Below are 10,104 nucleotides of genomic sequence, written 5' to 3' on the forward strand. Positions count from 1 at the left end.
ACCAAAAACAAACAAACAAACAAAAACAATCATGGTGTTAAATGTAAATGTACGTCGAGTGTAGTTCTATTGTATTACTATACTATAGGTTTACTAAGAAAATGTTAGATACATAGATAAATAGATAGATACCTGCTTACAAAAAAGGGTTCTTTATAAGGTTTAAGGTAAAGATTACATGCATCTTCCCAGGTAAAAGATTTACTCTGCAGGTACTTCATGGGTTCCACCAGGCCACAATAAAAGTCCAGTATACCACCATTATTTCTGAGTGTGTTGTGAATGTGTATTTATTCACGTGTGTGGTGATTACTAGATTAAAAATTTGAAATGAAAGCTTGAAATTTGTTATGGATGTTTCTGTCTCTATCTTACCACCGACTTTAGCTTTTTGCTCTCTTTGTTTGTCTTTCTCTCTGTTTTCTCTCTCTCTGTCTCCCCTGCTGAGTTCTACATGGCTTGTTGTGCCAGAGTTGCGGTTGAGCTGTTGACCAAACCGGAGCTGAAATTCTGTTTAAACCGGAATCCACAAGCAGCACTGTATCCTGACGTGGTGTACTGTGAAAGCTGCCATGTACACATAGAGGTGTGTGTATGTGTGTGTGTGTGGGTGTGAGATGAGATTGGGGAGCAGGGGGTTACAGGTTAGATGAAACCATGTGGTCGTGCTCAGACACACACACACACATACACAGACACACATTCTCTTGTGCATTGGCTTAAATGACAGCCTCTTAAAACGTCAGCTCAGAGTTCCAGCAGTCTAAAAGACAACTAAAATACAAAGCAGAGGTTCGAGCTGGCTGGTGTTAATTAGTGATAGAGAAGTTACAATAGCAAAAAGCACAGACTAGAGCTGGACTGAACACGCTGCTGATTGATTGGGCCAACCAAGGCTCACCTGCAGGCCTTCTACACACACACAACAGACACACACATGGGCACACTACCTGACAGCCTGCAGAGAACAGTCAGTGTCAGGGAACAATATCCTGCACTGTGCACCTCGCAACTGAGCGCGCTCATAAATCACCACGGTGACAGAGCCACCGCCCTTACTGTCCGCACTCCACATCTCACACACACACACACACACACACACACACACACACACACACACAGACACACATGCGGATAAAGGTGTACCCATGTGCAGGCTTTTGAAGGACCTACTAATGCTGGAAGGAAATGTCTTTAAGAAAGTCTTCAGCTTCTTATGTTAGGCTATTTTCATGCCTCTGTATCCACTTCTTGTAGTATTTTTATCCAATCCTGCTAAACAGACTTTCAGTGTGTCAGGAAGGCATCCAGTAATGTTGGAATTGAATATTTAATTTAATCCTGCCTGTTCTGATGCTTCCAGTTGGTCAATTTTCAAAGGACCTCATAATCCTGTACATCAGCTCTGGTCCAGAGTAAGAGTCTGAAAAAAAAAACACCAAAAGGCTGGACAAGGAGAGGGTTGTGTACAAAAGTTAAAGTGAAAGTCAGCTAGCATAATACAGTGCATGATAACACTGTGACACACATTTATTGCTTCGATCAGCTGTGAAATTTCAGCTACATTTCTTGCGTTCATAATATTGATTTTTTTAAATTAAATTCCAAAACCTAAAATTATTTTTGTGGTACATCAAACTAAATTTAATTTAAACTAAACTTAATTTCTGTGAACTTTTTTGTTATAAGAATCCCTTTAAATATTTGTAGTTTTAAATAATAGCCACAATCTAGCTGTGATCTAAGGCTATTAAAATGTTAAGATATTATATGTTCTATTCATTAACACCACCAACTGAAATGATAATGAATCATTTCCAGGATAAAAACAAAAAAACTAAAAAATTTCAAGTGTATGCAGTGTTAGAACTGCTGCCATGGGTCAGGTGTGTATTCTAACGCTAACACAATGCTAACGTCCTTCTTGAAATACTCATTGTACACACAAGTGGTTCCGAAAGTGGGGTCCAGTGCCCATGGGGGCTATTAAGCATAGCCAGGTAATCATTATTAGAATATAATGAGCTTATAAGGTGATTAAATGTAGAAAGTCTTAAATTCTGAGGGCATCTCTAGGATTGTAATAACAGTTAAAGTGCGTTCAAAGCTGTGAAAAGTTTCAGGACTCCAGACTTCCAACTGGATCAAGCAGGTACAATTCTGGAAGCATCACTCATCTGTGTGCAGGTGGACATACTGTATGACCCCTAAATGTCCACACTCCGAGCTCTCGTCTGTCTTATCCTGGCTTCTCTTTCTCTATTTTCTCCTCTGCTCTCATCTTTCCCCCACCACACACACACACACACACACACACACACACACACACACACACACACACACACACACAGACACACACACACACACACACATACATGCACACACACAGCTTTCAGTGCATTCTGGCACTTTTTTTTAAGAATGCGTAATTTGGCCTCGTGCTTATGAAAAGTGAGCACGATGGTTTGGAAGTGGAGGCCAAAGGCATGACAATGGGCTCTGTGAGCAAAAGCCGATCTCAGCCATTCCACCCTGACAAGCACTCAGAGAGAGAGAGAGAGAGAGAGAGAGAGAGAGAGAGAGAGAGAGAGAGAGAGAGAGAGAGAGAGAGAGAGAGAGAGAGAGAGAGAGACAGAGAGACAGAGAGACAGAGAGACAGAGAGATGGAAAGGGAGAGTTGAGACATAAAAAAAATGAGGGCAGGAGTGACAGAGGGTGAGGGAGGTACCTACAGTCCTGGAAGAGAGCGGGACAGAAAGAGTGAGAGACATATATAGAGAAAGGATCAGGAAAGAGAAAGATGAAAGGTGGCCACTCTCTCCCTCCATCCTATGAAAGAGCAAGAGAGAGATAGAAAGGGATGAAAGGTCAGGTTGGTGTGTGTGCCGTGCAGGTGGGCAGGTGTGATCGGGGCGGTAAGTGACAAGCGGACGGCAGCGTCTGAGGGACACAAAGGCATGGTCTGTTCCACCCTCACAGCTGCAGGGGGCGGAGATGAGCACGGCTGACAGACAGACAGCCGCTGCAGAAGACAGGGTGGAGGGAGGCAGAAAGATGGAAGGAAGACGCTAGTGGAGAGACTTCAAACGCAGGACTGGGTCCTGGGTGCCGAGAGATGCATTCTTTCCGAGAGAGGACACGTGAGGGGGATGGGAGGCAAAAGGAGACGGATTGATATAGAGAGAAAGGTGGAACATCAATGAAATTGTGTGTGTGTGTGTGTGTGTGTGTGTGTGTGTGTGTGTGTGTGTGTGTGTGTGTGTGTGTGTGTGTGTGTGTGTGTGTCCACTGATGTTTATGAAGTACCTCTGACGTAAAGTATGAATGAGATTGGATCCATTACATATGTGATTATTATTGGGTTCCACCTCTGCATATATTTGCATATTTATAATCATTTGCATAAAAAAGGTCAGGGTAAGGTGTGTGCTTTTGGTGTCCAGAATAACCCTGATTTTCTCTAATGGTCATGTTAAATTCAGTAAAAAGGTTTTAGAGATCCTTCTCAGGTACGACGATGAACAAGTGTTAGTGAACAACTAATGCATCCTAAATTCTTTTTAGCTTTCTGGTGAAACATCGAAGCGTGTTGCTACTGAGGCAGCTGCCTTCCTATTACACCATGTATTTGTTTGCGTGTCCTTGTGCACATTCATTTTCACATCTTCGTGAAGTACGGTCCAAATCTCCAGCTAACAACCTGTGGTTTCCACCACATGGCATCCCATCAAAGGCTCTCTGCACTGGGGCCTCCACAGGGAGCCTCCTGCCTCTGTTGGTCCATCTCTAGTGAAAGTGTGTGTGTCAGATCCCGTTCTAATGTTTTTTAATGTGTGTGAGTTATTCTTTGCCTCAGCGGGAATCAAGTTCAAATATCCAGCTTCCTGTCAGAGTATCCTGTGACTTAGCCATCTGAGGACAAAAGCCATTTGAGAACCATTCCATTACCACGATATTCCTACCTAATTTAGACCATTCCTAAGTGTATATGGTCATTATAGTACAGAATCTTACAGCATTCTTAGCTCATAATGTAAGATATACAGTAACTTTACTGAATGCACACATATAGACTGTGACCTTCTTGCCAATTTGCCTGGCAGAGTGAGATACTGCTTACCTGATGATGCTTCCACATGCTTGATTTTTCCACTAAGTGGTTAATTAAATAGATGCATTGCATTATGACATTTATTACTAAAAACCCTTAGAAAGTAAGGTTTAACTTTCCTTAGCAGACATCCTTCTCAGTGTCTGTTGCTTAAGGAAATTGTCTTCAATTACTAGGGGCCTCAAGCGTTTGCATGCTTTGCTTGCTCTCTTGGTTCGCCTGTGTTCCCAGCATTTCTGTTCAGCTGCACCAGGACAGACACACACACACATACACACACACACTTCCTAGTACTGATTAGAGGAACAAGGGCACTTCCCATTGGCCACAAATCTAACCTTCTTCATTCTAGAACAGACGATTTCCCCCCACTTCAAAACTGATAGGAAACCCAGATAGTCCAGTGCGCTTAACGCTAAGAGTGTCGTCCTTCTTCCTGCACTTTTTCAAAGATCTCTCTATCACTCATGTGTACTTTCACTTCTTCATTCCCTTCCTCTTGCTCCAGCTGTCCGTCCTTCCTCAAGCCATTAACTCTTTGACCTCCACCTGCGTGAGAAACATTTAGAGGTGATGCCAGGTGTGCTGGCAAGTAAAGTGATGACGCCCACGACCAGGGCAGCTTTGACGCCTAAACTTGGCTGATGGGTAGGAAGTTGCCTCCTGTTATTGCTGCTTCCTGTCTCGTGCCCTCTCCTGTTTACCCCTCTAATGACCTGCCTGCTGGTCGACCTGGCCCGTTCCTTTAATATCTGACCCCAAACCCCTGAGACGACTTTAACAGCCATTTGCGCAGATGCAGGGGAAGTTTAATGGTCTCTTGGCCTGAAGTCAAGTGCTGGATGTGCCTTCTTTGCTACAGATCCAGATTTGTCTGTGAAAATATTTTAAGGGTGATAAATGTGAGTAAGCATTATGGCCAGTCTATTTCCTTATCATGCAATGTTCTTCTATTCAACATTACTATTACTAGTTAACATCAACTAACTACTCTTTGCAAAATATTAACTTAAATAAATTGGATTCAAATATTAATGGAGATCACTGCCATACAACGTTGTTTCCAAAGCAGGTTTTTGAGTCTCTGATGTTTATTATAGTGTGTTTTGTTTCGCATTCATTCATTCATTCATTTTCTACCGCTTATACCGCTTAATAATTCTAAACATGAAGAAATGTAAGGGAGGCACGGTGGCTTAGTGGTTAGCATGTGTGCCTCACACCTCCAGGGTTGGGGGTTTGATTCCCGCCTCCGCCTTGTGTGTGTGGAGTTTGCATGTTCTCCCTGTGCCTCGGGGGTTTCCTCCGGGTACTCCGGTTTCCTCCCCCGGTCCAAAGACATGCATGGTAGGTTGATTGGCATCTCTGGAATATTACACAGTTTTATCAACCACACTTTTTTTGAAATATGGTGCAGTTTATTTCATTTCACACTTGTTAAAGCACCTATATTTACAGATAATTTGTTTGATAATTTGTTATTCCAGTACTGCCAGGAATTGTTCATGCCTGTAAGAGTACGTAGTAGGAGTTCAAGAATTTGTGAAATACTTATACTTCACACATTTTGAGAGATCTCCAACAGGAACTGGATTGAAAACCTGTGTGTCTATTTGGCACTGTGTACATAGTGATGCAGCCAGTTCAAGTATGGAAGTGATTGAGATGGATTCTTTGGAGAATGATTTTGGGGGACCTTTTTTTTGGAATGCACCACTGTAGAGATGTTTTTGGCAGAGTTTTTTGGCAAGGATGTGTTTTTTTTTTTTTTTTTAAGGTTAATGCTGGAGGTGGGACTCTGGAGAGAGAGAGAGAGAGAGAGAGAGAGAGAGAGAGAGAGAGAGAGAGAGAGAGAGAGAGAGAGAGAGAGAGAGAGTGAGAGAGAGATGGGCAGAGCAAAGAAGGGAAAGCAATGTGTCACCTGCCTAATCAGAAGAGCCTTTTTGGAAAACAGAACCGCAGAGCTGAAGCTGGTTGAGAGGAATGCCAGCAGGCAGCAGGAAACGATCCACGAGCCGCTTTCACCCTCTCCCCCACCCAGCGTCCACTTCCTGCCAGAACTCCACACACTTCCTTTGCAGCCATTGGGAATCCCAGCTGGGACATTCCAAGCATGAAATGTAGTCTCTATCTCTCTCTTTCAGTGTGTCACGCACACTTACTGCAGGCCTCTGTGATGCAGCAATTCATCCTGTATAGACATGCACCACTAGTAGTCTACATCTTCAGTGTTGAACGACTTTATGGACTGATATCTACATTTATTCTCAACCACTAGAGGTCGCTACACTACAAAGCACAAGAGGTTGAACGGTTTCCATCAATTCTTCTGCTCTTTAACATCATTACTGATGTGTTTTTTTTTTTAACTCTCTGATCACGCACAGGCTTCGTAACTCGGCCCCGAAACTCGCCGCACTGAAAGCAATTATTCTGATGAAATCAGCTGAAATTAAACGGTGCAGAGACGCAGGCAGGGCGCGCGAGCGCTCGGGAACGCGCACGGAAGGGTGAAAACAGCGCGCTTCATGACTTTGTGGTTGACCTTTTCGGGGGAAAACGAGCTAATCCCCCTGTATAATGGACTCGGGCGCCGATATGGAAAAGTGCGGCGCTGTTATCGCGGTTGCCATGGAGACGATCGGAGCTCGCACGCCGGGAAGATGGCGCGTTATTAAACGAGGGAGTTTGTGTATATTGGACCGGGCGCTTTTTTTGTCATAAGTGTCACTCAGGGCTGCGCTCTGGTACCTGCTCCATTATGAATGGGAACCTGTTTTCTTTCCAGCATGAAAAAGGGCTGAGGAGCACAGTTAGGCAAAGAACTAGTTTTTTTTAAACTCACTGAAAGAGCAGGTCTAAAAAAATGAACAGTCAGAGATATCTTGACACAAATAGGCAAGATGAAGCTAATTATTAAAAATACCAATTAACTCTGCAGGTATTAATTAGGTAAGATCCAACAAATAGAACCAAAACATCCATGGATTAAAATAGGTTACCTTGTATAGAAAATTGTTAAGAATGAACAACTATAACAATAACAATAATAATAATAATAATAATAATAATAATAATAATAATAATAATAATAATAATAATAATAATAATAATAATAATGCTTAAAATGTACCATGTACGTAGCCTACAGAACCCTAAAAACAAAATCAAAGGAATCTGTTACACCATAGAAAATATGTATATTGTGTATATTGCCTGCTGTGGTTGAACTTATATAGAAAGCAGGAATTACTATATAAGTTCATAAAGTGCTCATTATTAAATAAAACTCTCCTATGTAATGTTTCCCCTCAATTTACCCTCTCTGTATAGTGGAGGAATTCACTCAGGCCTGTGTGACTAATGAGCAGTGAAGGCTGAACGTCTAAATGCTTTTGGCCCAATGTGTGCGTATCCGTGGCCAAAATAAAATAACCCAGAGTTTTGTAAAACAGACTGCTGCTACTGAGGCTTTAGACTGCAGACTTAAATTTAGAGTGTACATCTTTGTGCCACAAATGCAGCCACAGTAGCTTCATGCGGTCCTAATAATTATAATAATTATAAACCTTGGGAAAGTAAATGTTATTCTATTCTAACCATAGGCATGTCTAATACATTTTGATGCCCACGGTGTTCATTATTTTAGTTTCCTAACAGTTATATCAGTAGTTCTGGGCACAAAAAGGCAATGCAAAGACCAAATCGGAACATACTGATTAATCCGTGTACACGTGAGAAAACTTTGAATGGGAAGCCAGTCTGCTTTCTTTATGTCTGTCAAATGAGAGTTAAATATGTGCTTTTTTCCCCATTTCATAATAACTATTCAGATTTTTCTTTTCATTCTTGAGCCGCCTAATAAAACATGGTGAGCAATAAAGCAGTCACATGAAGCCATGCAGGGAACAAGAAGAAGCACAAAAGGAACAAAACAGCAAACGCGGCGATGATTTGGCTGATATGGATGGAGCGGATAAACAAGGGAAAACAAGCGCTCTGACCAAACGGGCTAATTTCACCCCTAATGCAACACGCTACAAAATCTAATGAGAGGCGGGAATCAGTTCACAGATAGCTATCATCTCTGCGATATGAACGACGCAGAGCGCATTCATATGGTAAGCGGCGTGTGTGTGCGCGCGCGCGCAATGGCCAATAAACCCGCTCAAAACAAGCTCATATTGGCCCGTTTAAATGTGTAAATATTTCTGCCCATGTGTCTCTATCAACCTGCGCGATCTCACCCCCCTTTACCCCCTCTTTCGAATGATGCATTAGATGCGCTGAATGTATTTGTTGTGCCGGGTTTCAAAAGGCACCGATAATCTGCGCGGGTGAGATAAGAAACACCAATTTATCCAGCGCCTCTGCGGAGCCCCGCATGCAGCTCTGTGCGCTCCGACACCTCCAGCGCCGAGCCGATAACGATTAGGCCATTTATTATCGGCCCGGGGAACAAAGATGGCCTCGCACCGATGAAATATTACCACCGGTTAATAATGAAAAGAAGAAGGGCCCCGGCATCTGATGCGTGCATATATAAATAATAACCGTGGAAGGCTGTAATGCGCATGGAAAAAAAATCTAAATAAATAAATAAATAAATAAATAAATAGTAATTAAAATGGCAATAATACCAATAATAACATTTTGTGACCAAGTAAAACTAATCAGAAAACTTTTTTTTGCAACAACGTTCACACCTACACAAACCCGCTTAGCTGATAGTAACGTAAAAGCTTATTTATTTATTTATTTATTTATTTATTTATTTATTTATTTATTTATTGCAAAAATTTTATATTAAGTTAATTTTAGAACTATATGGATATGGATTAGATTCATCATCATCATCATCATCATCATCATCATCTTCTTCTTCTTCTTCTTCTTCTTCTTCTTCTTCTTCTTCTTCTTCTTCTTCTTCTTCTTTGATGGACACGGTAAGATGGAAATGTCACCGTGTGTGGGACATGAGGAAAAGAGCAGGCAGAGCAGGCGAGCTCAGCACAGGCACCTTTATTAGTCTAAAGTGTCTGCGCCTCTCTCCGGTTTTATGTGCTGCTGGAGCTGCAGCTGATAAGCGCTTATCGCACGCGCATCGTGACGGAGCTTCTTTAGGCCACGGCGGCGACCTGAGCCGAGAACAAGTTAGCATGACAAAAGACTGCATTAATAATATATATATATATAAAAAAAATAGAAGAGGAAGTGGAAGATCAAAAAATGTCCTAAATAAAGTGGAGCAAATGTTTTAATCAACCAACACACAAGTAGAACTTTTCTATTATTATTATTATTATTATTATTATTATTATTATTATTATTATTATTATTATTGTTGTTGTTGTTGTTGTTGTTGTTGTTGTTGTTGTTGTTGTTGTTGTTGTTGTTTCAAGCTGTATCCGTGATTCTTCCAAAAAAACAAACATGCACGGTGATGATCATGATGATTATTGTTGCTGGTACTTATGTTGTTATTTCTAACTACTATGATAGTGCAACAGCTGATGAAATGCATGCATGTGTACTAAACGTGTTTTTTGTTGTTGCTTTTTTCTTGTGCATAAAGTGGTCTTTTATTTACCTTTATCTCTTTAAAGTAGATTTAAAATGTTTTATATGATTTTATATCATTGGACCGTGATTAACTATTAGGTTAAACCTTAAAAGCTGCACATGCACATTTCTAGATGTACTAAAAGGATACTTGATGAAACAGTAGATTAACATCCTTTCAGAGAGAGTGGAAACAATGCATTTATTGAAATTGGCTGTTAACGTTTAAAGGGTTTAACACTATGCCATTATTTAGTTCGGATGTTGTGTAGCTACACAATTAGAACTGTTGCAAAATTCGCAGGGTTTGAGGTGCTGGATATAAATCTAATTTTATGCACGTTCAATAAAAAATTTGAGCCCTCGTACTTGGCCTCATGTTGGCAAGATCTAGATAACTGATAGACGAATTGCGCGTTACACCTCTACAA

The sequence above is a fragment of the Tachysurus fulvidraco genome, chromosome 2 (assembly GCF_022655615.1).
Source record: "Tachysurus fulvidraco isolate hzauxx_2018 chromosome 2, HZAU_PFXX_2.0, whole genome shotgun sequence".
Classification (NCBI taxonomy): Eukaryota; Metazoa; Chordata; class Actinopteri; order Siluriformes; family Bagridae; genus Tachysurus; species Tachysurus fulvidraco.